At 36.4% G+C, this 14,221-nt stretch overlaps 1 long non-coding RNA gene across 1 annotated transcript; it reads right to left on the bottom strand.

Moving 5' to 3' along the window:
• Positions 1-4,676: 4,676 nt before the first annotated feature.
• Positions 4,677-8,773, bottom strand: LOC116660812. The gene is made up of 2 exons (XR_004316456.1): positions 6,885-8,773; positions 4,677-6,072 (listed from the first exon to the last, which is right to left on the bottom strand). It is a non-coding gene; the product is annotated as an uncharacterized LOC116660812 (long non-coding RNA).
• Between the last annotated feature and the right edge of the window lie 5,448 nt (positions 8,774-14,221).

Raw genomic sequence — 14,221 nt, 5'->3', positions numbered from 1 at the left:
TGTGTCAGACAAGTTCATCACAAGCACAGTTCTGAAAGGACTAGAAGGGCAGAACTGGGGGCTTCCTTCTTTATGCCCGAGAAATAAAGAGAAAGAGGGAGGAAGAAGTGTGTGGACCTACTTAGCCTTTTTGTCATCGACGAGCAAATCACAGTCCTGGCAGAAGCTACTTCATGGACACATGAGGAAGTGACAAGAAAGGAATGATTCTGTTTGAATTCAGAGGCAAAGATTACCCATGGAGGCTGATTAAAGTTATTTTTGATCCACTGAAGTAGAGATATTCCTGACACAGAGGCTTTGATAGACAGAAATACATCACAGGTAAGGGAGCCCCCCAAAGCCAGGAAAGACGAGCACCCCATGCTCCCTGTGAATGTGGACCTTCACAAGTCATTGGGGGGGGGGGGTCAGGTGCAAAAGTGGTGAGCAGGTCAGAGAACATTCATTCCTGAACTGACCGTGGTAGGGTGTGCATCACAGAGAGATTCAGGAGGTGTTACGGGAAATAGAACTGGCATGATCTGGCCAGGTTCAGAGCCCAGATGACAGCAGTGATAGTGACAGTCTTCAAAAACTACAAATACAGGAGCAACTCAGAACTTCAGTGAAGGAAGGGGAAAGAGCCCCGCTTAATCAGTTGACGTATAAGGTACCTGAGTTATCTAAGCCTCACTCTCAGGTTTATGGGATATGCAAGAAGCAACTGCAATCTGAGATGATAACCAAGAAGTAAAATTTGTCAATAATCTTTGCAATTGTTTTAAGATGAAGATGAAGAGAAGACAAGGCCCAAAAGAGCACCTGGGAAATACATATTCAGGAAACAAGAGAACCAGGAAAGGAATGGCTAGAGAAGTGTGGAGTGGGGGTAAGGGCCGCTTTTTATGGGCCAGATACTGCCAGCCGGTCAGAAACCACCAAAAGAAAAGTACCTCATTCTGTACACAAGGGCCAATTCCTTACCATGGTATTAGCAAAATACTAAGAGGAAATCATAAATAAGAGCCAGCTCCACAAATGTCTCAACAACAAAGTTTAAACAGATATGGGGAGGTTGTTAGGTTAGAGAATTCTTTTCAAACATATTATTAGCTAACAGCACCCTGTAGGGAGAGGATGAGACTGTTAAATTAACCTCCACTGAGTCTGAGGGCAGGTAAGTTAAAAAATAATCAGAAGCCTCTATGAAGTTCTCGTAAGAGCCGTATAAGCAGCTGAATAGGGCAATAAAGCCGGACACAGCAGAGCTGGGTAATAGCTCTGGTTCTGTTATCCTAATCAGGTGCACCACCCAGGCAGTGTTAAGCTCAGCTGAGTCTCCCATGAGAAAGTAAAGGGGAGGCTTCTTCTGAACACTGAACTATGAAAACCCATTCGTGCTGTACTCAAAAGAAAAAAAGAAAGGAAAATGCCCAAACACTGGGTGAACCTTAGTGCTATTAAATGCCAATACCATCAAAGACATTAAAAATAATGTTGTAGAAGACTAATTACAGCTAATTAGACTGGGGACACTTCATAATACTGCTCACTTATCCAAACAATTTTTATTACGTCCCTACTAAGTGCCAGGCCCCAGACTAGGTGTTAGGAAGTTGTGAATAAGAAGTTTATGTCTAGTAAACAGGCAACAATAATACTATATGAAGTGACAAATGCTATGGTGGAAAAAGGTATCAGAGGGTACATTGAAGCACTTGACCCAGTCTTAAGGAGGTCAAAGAGGAGTTCAAAAACATTTCCCAGAGATCAGGCTCTGAAACCTGATGTCTGAGTAGCCAGGCCAAGTTGAAGGAAGGAGATGCTAAGAAGCTAGGAAACCAGCCCAGAAGGGGTGGGAGAGAACTAAGTAGAACAGTAAGGCGACAGGAGAGAAATACACCAAAGTGATTGCAAAAAGTTTGTAGGTCATGCTAAGAGCCCCAGGGGAGAGTAAAGATTTACATGAAGAGGTGCCTATAAAACATCCAGTTGAAAATTTCTGACAGGTAGTTAGAAGAATATAAAAAAGCCTTAGGGACTAGAGATGCAGATTTGGATCCCAACATAGAGACAGTAACTAAAGCCACAAGAACACCAAAGTTCTAGCAGGAACTGTGGACAGTCTCCACACTGAGAGGTGATGGAGAGGCCCAGGGAGACTCCCAACGCATCAACCTGTAAGAAGGTGGCAGAGGGAAAAAAATCATTCCCATTACACGTTAAGTGATACGACTAAGAATCTAGCTGAATATACATATATATATATATTTTTCTTCTCCTTGACTTTTTTTTTTGGTCAATTAAGCTTTTCTAAAATTATACTGTTACAATTTGTCAATTTCTAGTGATCAGCATAATGTTTCAGTCATACATATACACAAATATATTCATTTTCACATTTTTTATTATAGATTACTACAAGATATTGAGTATATTTCCCTGTGCTATACAGAAGAAATGTGTTTTTTAATCTATTTTTATATATAGTAGTTAATGTTTGCATATCTCAAACTATCAATTTATCCCTCCCCATCCCCTTTCCCCCAGTATCCATAAGATTGTTTACTATGTCTGCAAGTCTCTTTCTGTCTTGTAGATGAGTTCATCAATGTCTTTTTTCTTTTTTTAGATTCCACATATGAGTGATATTATATGGTATTTTTCTTTCTCAGTCTGACTGCCTTTACTTAGACTGATGATCTCCAAGTCCATCCATGTTGCTGCAAATGATATTATTTTATTCTTTTATAGGGCTGAGTAGTATTTCATTATATAAATATACCACAGCTTGTTTATCCAGTTATCTTTTGATGGACATTTTAGGTTGGTTATAGTAAATAGTGCTGCTATGAACATTGGGGTTCATGTGACTTTTTGAATTAGAGTTCCCTCCAGATGTATGTCCAGGAGTGGTATTGCTGGATCATATGTTAGGTCTGTTTTTAGTTTTTTAAGGAATCTCCATACTGCTTTTCATAATAGCTGCAACAAACTACATTCCCACCAGCACTCTAGGAGGGTTCTCTTTTTTCCACACTCTCTCCAGCATTTATCATTTGTGGACTTTTGGGTGATGACCATTCTGACTGGTGAGGTGATATCTCATTGTAGTTTTAATTTGCATTTCTCTGATAATTAGCGATACTGAGTATTTTTTCATGTGCCTATTGGCCATTTGTTTGTCTTCATGGGAGAATTACTTGTTTAGGTCTTCTGCCCATTTTTGGATAGGACTTTTTTTTTTTGTTATAATGTATCAGCTGACTTTTTATAATATTCTGGGAATTAAGCAGTTGTCAGTTTCATCATTTGCAAATATTTTCTCCCACTCTATAGGTTGTCATTTTGTTTTGTGTATTGTTTTCTTTTCTGTGCAAAGATTATAAGTTCAATTAGGTCTCATTTGTTTATTTTTGCTTTTATTTCTATTGCCTGGGTTTACTGCCCTAGGAGAACATTGCTAAGATTTATTTCAGAGAATGTTTTGCCTATGTTTTCTTCTAGGAGATTTTTTTTTAATTGAAATAAAGTTAGTTTACAATGTTGTGACAATTTCTGGTATACAGCATATTGCTTCAGTCTAGCTGTATATTTAAAAAATTTATTTATACATTAAAAATTGCACATAGAAAATGTTAACAGTGATTATTCAAAGTGATTAAAGATTACAGGTTTTACTTCAAAATAAATGTAATAAATGCATAATTAGAAAATAATAAATTTATTTTTGAAAGTTAAAATGTTTTTTCTTCTATTACAAACACAATGTTAAATGGTCCTTAAACAAACATGAAGACAAATCATGGTAAAGTTGTTACTAAAGATAGGGTTTTTAAACTTCTTTGAATGCAACTAATTTAATTCTGTAAATCTTTATTCAAAAATCAACTTCAAAGAAATCAAATTATTTCAAGAGTGAAGGGAGGAGCTCTTTAACATAGTAAAGCACATACTACAGTTATTGCAAAGGTACTGGAAGGCCACAGAGACACACACACACACTCTCTCCCTCCCTTCCACTAGCAGTAAAGGAAGTGCTGCCCCCTGCTGGAGGACGGCTCAGTAAGCCTATGCGGCTGCCACTGCCAAGCCCACCACTGACCTTCATTTCCAGCCTGCAGCACAGGGTAAGGCAAGTCCTGTTACTTTCCCAACAGCACACATTTATGTAAAGTATCTCCAATATGTCACCTCACAGGACAAAGAGCATCCTAGAAAACTGGGAGAAATACACACATTTGCCTTCTCCTCTACAGTCAGACACCCAAGATAGGATGGAGTCTGATCTCCGAGGCAGACAGCATTATCTGAGGTATGACCTAGAAAGGGAAAAAGTGACTGAAAAAAAAAATGGCACTTCATGGACCTACAATAAAACAGATGCACATGAACAAAGTGGAGATGTTAATAGTTTTGATCCAGAATTCTGACCTTGCTTGGAACCAGTAACTTGAGTTTTCAGTTAATATTAACATAAAGTGTCTATTGACAGATAACCTTAAGATAATGACAAGTGGTCGTCGTCACTAAATGACACCATGTCATGACATAATTTGAAGAGTAAAGAAAAGTTCTGTCCATAGAGGAATTGAAAGGCCAAGGATTCTATTACTGAGTGAGTGAATTTTGATAGATCAGATCTGTGGGTTCAATGTTCACATCTATGAAATGAAGGCACAAGATTAGTTTAGTAACTTTCAAGCTTTTTTTTTTTTTAACTGTGAGTCATAGTAAGAGGTACATTTTACAGCAGGGTATCTGAATACACAAAACACAGGCAAGTTTCATGGAACAACATTATCTCTTAAACTTAGGAAGAATAATGTTCATGGAAAGAGAGACAAATGAGATTAAAGCAATTGAACTTTTAAGCAGGAGGGAGATGATTAAAAGAACAAGTTTCTGGAGGAGATATGGGGTAGACAAAATCAAAAGGACTGATATCAGTCTTGGGAATGATAGGGATCACCTTTTTCTTCACAGACAGGAAGGAAGGAAAGAGGAATCAAGAAACAAAAGCCTTCTAGATTGAGAGGTAGCAAATTGACAGAAGCCTAGCTCTGAAATCTTCAATTATCTCGATGAGGAGAGTAAAACACTTACTGAGCAGTGTAAGCTCTAGTTGTTAAATAAACATTTTATTTTATGTAGGACTGTTCAATTTTGATTCCTATTTTGTTTTATCACAGTGGAAATTTAATAACTTTCAATATTGATAACTTTTAGTAACTTACTTTACCAGAGTTAAAATTTGATTAGGGTTTGACATTCTTAAAGTATTAGTGATGTCTTAGACACGTTACAGAGAGAGATTTAAATGAAGAAGCCAACTTAGTAATGTGTATTTTCTGTGACCAGTATTGGTAAATATTGTTTTCTCCTTAATAATTTGACATTTTCATAAGGAAAATAATCTCAAGTATACTGTCTGTAGACTAATTCTAAGGAAAAAACCTATATTATTATTGTAATGAATGTCATCTTCCTTGTGGAATTAAAAATTTTTTTAACTGACTCAAAATATTTTTAATACATAGTATATATTAGAATTTACATTTAATTTAGCATAATTTTGAGATCATATATTCTACTTCTGTTAATATAATCTGTATTTTAAAACGTTATCTTCTATTTTTGTTTATTTCAAATATTTCACTCCAACTCTTTTTATTTCTTAAAGTAAAAATAAAAATGGGCAATGATTTGGTTTGACAAAGTAATTCTTAAGTGTTTAGCAGCAATAAAGTTTATTTAACCTCTCAGTGTAGATTGGTTTTACTCTGTAACAGCAAATACTGAAGAACTTAGACTAGGTCTGAATAAAGCTGGTGGTGAAACTAGGTTTTCTTCAATACCATAATACAGGCAGTTCTCTTGTAAAGCAATATATGTGTCTCTGGAAAAAAATTAAAGTTCTGCAAAATTATACCCTAAAAATATGGACAAGCAACTCAGAACTATGCAGCCTTGTAATCTCTGTACTAGCAAAACTGGTAACAGTTCTCATAAAATGCTAGTATAGCTGAACATTTGCACCCAATATCAGTTAGTCTTCTTTGAAATGTAGTTCCATGAGGGCATTCAATTCTGTTAAAGATAAATTGTCAAAATTAAAAATTCTGATCCAGGATGTAGACTTTCTTCTTTAGATACTCCCCTCTTATTTTTCTTTTAAGTAAACATGTGGAAATATTTTCATGGCTTATTTGTATTCACAGCTCAGCCAGATAGTCTAACATTGTAGAAATCCTAGCAGTTCTTGAAGCCATTAACTGGCCTCTGTTCACCCTCTTCCACAGGATGGTCATGTGTTTTCCTTAAGGTCATCATATATTGCTAAGACTCTGTGAGAAAGCTCATCCCTCAAGGGTTTAAAACATTACTCTGCTGGAAATAATTCTTTCTGGACCAATGTGACTTTCACATTATACTGACCTCATCACTTAATGATGAATATTGAACTAATTCTCCCTGCAGAAGTGTGTTATGTAGAAAAAATTAGACAGTAGTCTCTAGCTGTCCCATTGCTATGTCATGATTCATGTAGTGGAATGTATTTGTGCACATTCATGTTTATATATACATAGTACCATGTAGTAAAGGAAAAGGGCTTTGGAGTTTGGCTGACTTGGCCAATGGAATCAAATTTAGGTGACTGAGTTTTGGTTATGTGAAGTAAATTCTAATTATCTGGTAGGATTCTTTTGGAGATTGAGATAATTTACATAAAACATCTAGCACAGTGATTGGCATATTGCAGAAACTCAACAAGTGCTATTTCATTTTCTAGTGATGAATCTTAAGGCTAAAAATACTAAGTGACTAGTTACCCCTGTACATAGCAAAAGTCAGATTCACTATGTAATTCTTATGAGAAATTCCTATACAGACATACATACCTGTAGGTGCATAGATAAATGCAGATTCTCCTACAGATTTAAGGTTTATTCTTCCCTTAATTGATTAATGTTTCACTAGTTCATATCCTTTTCTATTCAGATATTGAGGCTGATAATGATAAAAAAAAATTGGTAGGGAAGCTCTTTCCTTGACGTAACTTCCTATACTAATTAGACTAGGATGCTGTACTAAGGTTGTGTCAGCAGTTTAATTCATGCCTGTTTGCACTTTTCCAGTAGACTATAAAATGTTTCCCTAGCTGCCTGATAATAGTCAGACATTGGCAAATTCATTGCTTCCTTTTTTAAAAAAAATGGCATCTCCCCCAGTCAAAATAAAATATAGCAGGTTGCTTGTTTTATGTTACTGCATTATGTTGATTGTGTGAGTTTTCCTTTAGAGTAATTTATAAATGAATATGAAATTCATTAATATGAAGTTAACACCTTTCTATTTCTTTTTCAGTAAAACTTCTACATGTTAAGATGGTCAGTATTTTATTCTTTTATTTATAGATAAAATTATAGCAACAAAAATTATTTTCTTTTCCCCAGCTTTCCACCTTTTAGTGTAAAATGGGAAGAATATCTTCCGTATTTCTATAACAGGTTTGTTTACAGTATCTGCAGTTATTTACCTCACAGCACCGTTTGCAGTAACATTGCAGATTCTGCATGCTCTAGATTTTAAGATGTGCTGTATGAGTTTGTAGTGGTTGTAATTTTGTTGTTTTATGTTTTGAAACTTTAAGAATTAGATCTCACAGGATTTGACATCACAATTTTTCATTGGCTTTCGTTAAGTTTTTGAGCTGTTATGTATAATAAAAGTTATAATAAGGTATATAAATTTACATGTATTAAGTGATTAATTTTGAAATCATATTACATACAATAACATTTGTTTAGAGTCAATCAATATGTTTGATCAAATTTAAGATGCTTGAGATACACATTTATTTTAACTATTAGAAAGAAAAAATGCTACTCTTTAAATTATGGCATCTCATCAATTTCTGAGAAGCTGAGACATGAAAACAGATATGTGCCTTTAGACTCAATGAAATATTTCAGGTGTGTATTTAGACTTGAGGGCTTTTCTTTGGCGAGGAGCAGATTTTGTGTTGCTGGTTGTTGAAAACCCTGCTCAAGCCTATGTATCTGCACAGCTATGCTGGTTTTCTTGTTCATTCATTTGTTCCCTCATTTAGTATTTACTGAGTGTCCTTCAGGTGCAAAGCTATGTCATGTTTCAAGTCACACAAGATTTCTTCTCTTGGTACTTCCTTTATATATCTGGAATATAACACAAAACCAAGTAATTGTTTGATGGCACAACATAGTACTTATGTCTCCAGCTAGATTCCAAACTATCATAAAGATTGCTCTTTTTCACATGTTTTGTATCTGCTTCATGTCCTAGGACATAATTTGTAATTCATTGTAACTTCTTGATTAATTGAACTTTGTTTATAATGATAAGAAAAAAGTGTAGTGTGTACACCTGACAAGTGTGTCTGTATGATTATGCATTAATATAATCAGAAGTTTTGAATTTTAGAAAAATGGAATAAAAAATTTTAACTGTAAAATGAGATACCAAAGATTTCTTCAAATAGCAAATGACTTTTCTGGATTTCTTTGACATTACAAGAAATCTAGAAAAGCCCAGTGGTCTGGCAGCTGTGGCTTATTACCCAGCTGCACAAGTGAATTACTGTTTTGAACACTGTGGAATCGTGGAATGAAGAGGTGTCTAGGTGTTCTATTGCTTGGGTAGACTGCCCTACGAGGACATTGCTAAGATTTATGTCAGAGAATGTTTTGCCTATGTTTTCTTCTAGGAGATTTACAGTGTCTTGCCTTATATTTAATTCTTTAAGCCATTTTGAGTTTATTTTTGTGTATGGCGTGTGGGAGTTGTTCTAACTTCATTGATTTACATGCTGCTGTCCGGTGTTCCCAACACCATTTGCTGAAGAGACTGTCTTTAATCACTGTATTTTCTTGCCTATCTTTGTCAAAGACTAATTGACTGTAGGTCTGTGGGTTTATTTTTGGGCTTTCTAGTCTGTTCCATTGATCCATATGCCTGTGTTTATGTCAATAACATTCTGTTCTGATGACTGTAGTTCTGTAGTGTTGTCTGAAGTCTGGGAGGGTTATTTCTCCAGCTTCATTCTTTTTCTTCATTATTGCTTTGGCAATTCTGGGTCTTTTGTGGTTCCATATAAATTTAAGATTATTTGTTCAAATTCTATAAAAAAAAAAAAGTCCTGTGTAATCTGATAGAGATCACATTAAATCTGTAGATTGCTTTGGGCAGTATGACCATTTCAACAATATTGATTCTTCCAATCCAGGAGCATGGGGTATCTTTCCATTTTTTAGAAACTTCTTTAATTTCCTTCATCAATGTTTTATAGTTCTCCGTTGAATTTTATTAAGTGTGTTTTCTGCATCTATTGAGATTATCATGTGGTTTTAGTCCTTTCTCTTGTTGTTGTGAATTATTACATTGATTTGTATGTGTTGAACCACACTTGTGTCCCTGGGATGAACCCAACTTGATCATAATGTATGATCTTTTTTATGTGCTGTTGCATTCTATTTGCTAGTATTTCCTTGAGGATTTTTTGCATCTATGTTCTTCTGTGATATTGGTCTTTAATTCTCTTTCTTGGTGGTGTCTTTGCCTGTTTTTGGTATCAGACTGATGGTGGCTTCATAGAATGAGTTAGGAGTATTCCCTCATGCTTGTTTTCTTTCTATCAGCTTTATAATGTTCTGGAAAGCACAAGAAGAAAATATGGTAAGTGGCATAAGGCTGTGACTATGGTAAGTCCACCTAACGAGTAGTTTTCCCAACAACATAAATTCTTTTGTAACAAAAAGGGAGGGAAAATGACTGCTTTAAGATGTAAGATGTGAAAGGCTACTTCTACCACACACATTTCTTGTCAGTCACACAGAAGTTGTCAAATAATTATCCCCTGCCACTCAGAAAAAGGTAATACTGTGAGAACACACTGTCCACAGAACCCCCCTGTCCACTTCAGCATAGGCATCAATTTTTCTGCCCTGCTCAATGAGGACACACAGCCGTGGCTACAGGAAAGAGCCCTGATGCCCAAGCACCATCACATCCCATGACAGGAGCCATTCCCTTCCCCTGGGGGGCAGACAAACTCAGAAAGCCCCCAAAGCCTGGGCGGATGGCCTTAGTAGTGTTCGTTTTTCAAGGCTCCGAGCCCCAACCTATGTTGTTTGCATCCAAAAAGAGGCCATATTAACAGATACACACCATTATATATAAAATAGATAAGCACAAGGACCTACTGTATATCACAAGGAACTATATTCAATTTCTTGTAATAACCTACAGTGGAAAAGAATCTGAAAAAGAAAAAAATATATATATATACTGAATCACCCTGCTGTACACCTGAAACTAACACAACATTGTAAATCAAATATACATCAATAAAATGTTTTGAAAATGCAGCTCTAAAGAGCAATACAGTCATGGTGTGAGCTGCCAGGCCCAGTGAAGGAATTTTGAGAGGTGAATGTTTTAAAAAATAATTCCTAATACCCTGAGATAACTATTTCCAGGATGGTGCAATTTTACCTTTAAAAAGGGAAAGAAAAAAAAAACAAAATACAAAAAACTCAGACATCACCATCCTGGAATTAACCAGCACACAATTAAATTTTGGAAAAGAAAACACAAAACAGTAATGCAGTCATTCATCAAATTCAGAAAGGAAAACCAAAAATGCTAGCTCCTTACTGCTTGATTTCAAACAGAAGGCTGGTATAGGTTACAGCATGAAAACGTAATTCTAATAATTAAACAAAACTTCATAAAATGAACAGGACTGGCAAAAGTATGTTTCTGGTAATTCAACTCAGGGGATGTCCAAATATAATGCAAACAACTCATGCAGTTTTAAATTTTCCAGAAGCCTCCCCAACTTTTTTAAATAAGTAAAAAAAAAAAAAAAGGAATTGATTTTAGCAATATATTTATATTTAATCCAATAGAGCCAAAATATTATCATTGCTGCATATAATCAACAGAAAAATATATGAGATATTTCACATGCTTTTATTCATACTAGACCTTCAAAATCTGAGTCTATTTTACATGTACCGTGCATCTCAACTTCAGCTGGCTATGTATCAAGCAAGCAATAGTTACATGTGGCTAGCGGCTGCCACTTTGTTTTTCTGTGCTTTGTTTTGGTTTTTTGTTTGTTTGTTTGTTTGTTTGGGAGGGTAATTAGGTTTTTATTGATTTATATTTAATGGAGGTACTGGGGAGTGAACCCAGGACTTCGTGCATGCTGAGCACATGTTCTATCACATAGCTATACCCTCCCCCCTAGCAGCTGCCACTTTGGACAGGGCAGATCTCAATGGATACTTTGCACTTATTTGTAAGTCCAAGTCTTCTCAAAAAAGAATCCCAATGGCAACCTCTTAAATGGATGCCTTCAGAAAATATAATTTCAAATATAATTTTTAAGTTTTTCCACTTCACCAAGGATGCTCTCTACTGTGATAATCAAGCAGATGGCTTCCCTATCCCTCATGGAGTCCCTGAAAGCAACTGGTAATGGGAGCAGAATGGGAGACTTCTGAACTCTCTGTGCCTTTGAGGATCCCTTTGGAGAAAAGAGACATTTTACTTCTGTTCCAGTCTCTTCACCTCCCCAGAAAAGTGTCTTCACTTCATCACCATGTCCTTTCTTTCCTCGAATCCACCTCTCATTCCACTGCTGTCGGTTTTAGCCTCCCCAAACAGAAAACCAGGGGTACTCCCCCATTTTTAACACATCACCAAGCCTCAGTGTGTCCTTCTACAAAAATACCCCACTACTTTTCCTCACCCTGACTTTGGCTTCTCCACACCCAGTCTCTTGTAGTCTACATGTGAACTAAGATTTAAGAATTACCCCACCTCCCAGCCCCAACACATACACCCTCACTGCTGTTCATGGCCTGTTCCCACTTTCTCAGACAGTGACCTTCATCTCCCCCACACCTGTGGTCCTGGTTGTTCATGGACCTGGGAATCTACCTTTGTGGGACTGTGGAATTCTGTTCATGCTAGTTCCATTCCAGGCCATCTGGTTCTAGACACATGTCCCAGGAAACCATTTCCAGTGATTCTGGACTCCCTGACCCCACCTTTCCTTGGAGCACATGCTCATCAACAGCACCCCACCAACCCTAACCTCAGCAGGTCCACAGTGGAATCTGCACTCGGTTCCTCTCCACTCCCCACAAGCATGACTCACTCTGCTCTTCTACACATTCAGGGAAGAGGTAAGGTCCTTCCTATAGTTACAGTGTGTCTCCTACCACCATTCATCCCTACCTTCCTCCAGGGTGTTTCCAAATTTGGAATAAATGACACATGTAAAAATCATCTGAACTTTGGAGAAGCTAGTGTGTGAATCAACCTATCTATCTTGCTATGGTGGCTTCAGAGATCTTTTAAAAGAACTAGATTAAACTGCATCCTGATTTTTCTTTATTGCACGTGAAAGTGTAAATAAGAAGACAATGGAAGACCTTCCTAATGTCTAATATAAACCAGGCTATAGCAAGTTGCCCGTTTTTATTAGGTTTTGAAGATTTTTATGGATTTTTTTTATTTTTTAAGTGAAAGGTCTTTATTTTAGAAAACAAATCAATATGATTAAATTTAAGTTTGACAGAATCTACTGTTAATGACAAATTAATAGCAAGTAATTCATGCCAAGAACTTGAGCTACACATTTCCATCTTGCGTCTGCCAGGGACCAGTGATCAGTACAGAGACCGAGCTTGGTTTGATATTTATATTTGTAGCTGTGCTTCTTTAAATTTTTCTCAATGGAGGCAGCTAGCCCACCAAAATAATGTTTTCGATTTCTTTAAATTTTAAAGACAGAAGAAAAACTCATTATGTTATTTGTCAGATCTTGTAAACTCTTGTAATTCTAGTACCCTCAGAGACCATAGTGATGGCTTCATAAGCAGTACATACAAGTGAATATTTTGATGATGCTGATTGGTAGACATATATCTCAAAATGTTTTGAGAAACTGTTTCTTTGTGCTGTGGATGTATTTGAGGTCCCCCACTGCCTTGGTGCTGTGTTCTTCCACTTGGAGTGAGACACTCGCTCCCCTGTGGCAGCTAAGATGGCTGATCAGAGAACATGGAGTGAGCATCAGCTAGCCTGAAGTCCCTAACACTTCCCTTCCATGTCGGATTTCCATGAGAATGAAGCCCAAAGGGAAAAACGAAGAGTGGAAGATATTAAATTTGGTTTGGGCTCATTGCCTGTTTTTCTCAAAATCAGTGCAAGTTTCCTCCTAACCCACTGTGATTTCATTTTGACAGTGGCAGTGGGTTCATCTGTATGTGCTCTCTGAGCATTTTTGCTAGTTTAATGACAACTTTTTTTTTTTTACTTTTTAAAATTGAGTTATAGTTAGTTTACAATGCCTCAATTTCTGGTGCACAGCACAATTCTTCAGTGATACATAAATATACATATATTAATTTTCATATTCTTTTTAAAAAATTGGCTACCACAAGATATTGAATATAATTCCCTGTGCTATACAGTAAAACTTATTTATCTATTTTATATATGTCACTCAGTATCTGCAAATCTCAAATTCCCAGTTTATCCTTTCAAATCCCCTCTCCCCTGGCAACCACAAGTTTGTATTATATGTCTGTGAGTCTGTTTTTGTTTTACATATAAGTTCATTTGTCTTATTTTTTAGAGTCCACATATAAGTGATATGTGGTATATTTCTTTCTCTTTCTGGCTTAATTCACTTAGAATGACATTCTCCAGGGACATCCATGTGGCTACAAATGGCAATATGTTCTCAATTTTCATGGCTGAGTAGTATTCCATTGTATAAATATACCACAACTTCTTTATCCAGTCATCTGTCAGTGAACATTTAGGTTGCTTCCGTGTCTTGGCTATTGTAAATAGTGCTGCTATGAACATTAGGGTGCAGGTGTCTTTCTGAATTAAGGATTCTTCTGTATATATGCCCAGGAGTGGGAACACTGGCATCATATGGTAAGTCTACTTTTGGTCTTTGAGGAATCTCCATACTGTTTTCCACAATGGCTACACCAAACTACATTCCCACCAACAGTGTAGGAGGGTCCCTTTTGAACAACACCCTTTCCAGCATTTGTCATTTATAGACTTTTGAATGATGGTCATTCTGACTGGTGTGAGGTGAAACCTCATTGTAGTTTTAATTTGCATTTCTCTGATAATTAGTGGTATTGAGCATTTTCTCATGTGC

The sequence above is a fragment of the Camelus ferus genome, chromosome 31, assembly GCF_009834535.1.
Source record: "Camelus ferus isolate YT-003-E chromosome 31, BCGSAC_Cfer_1.0, whole genome shotgun sequence".
NCBI lineage: Eukaryota > Metazoa > Chordata > Mammalia > Artiodactyla > Camelidae > Camelus > Camelus ferus.
Note: the sequence above shows the minus strand (reverse complement) of the source record. Positions and strands in the feature narration are given on the sequence as shown.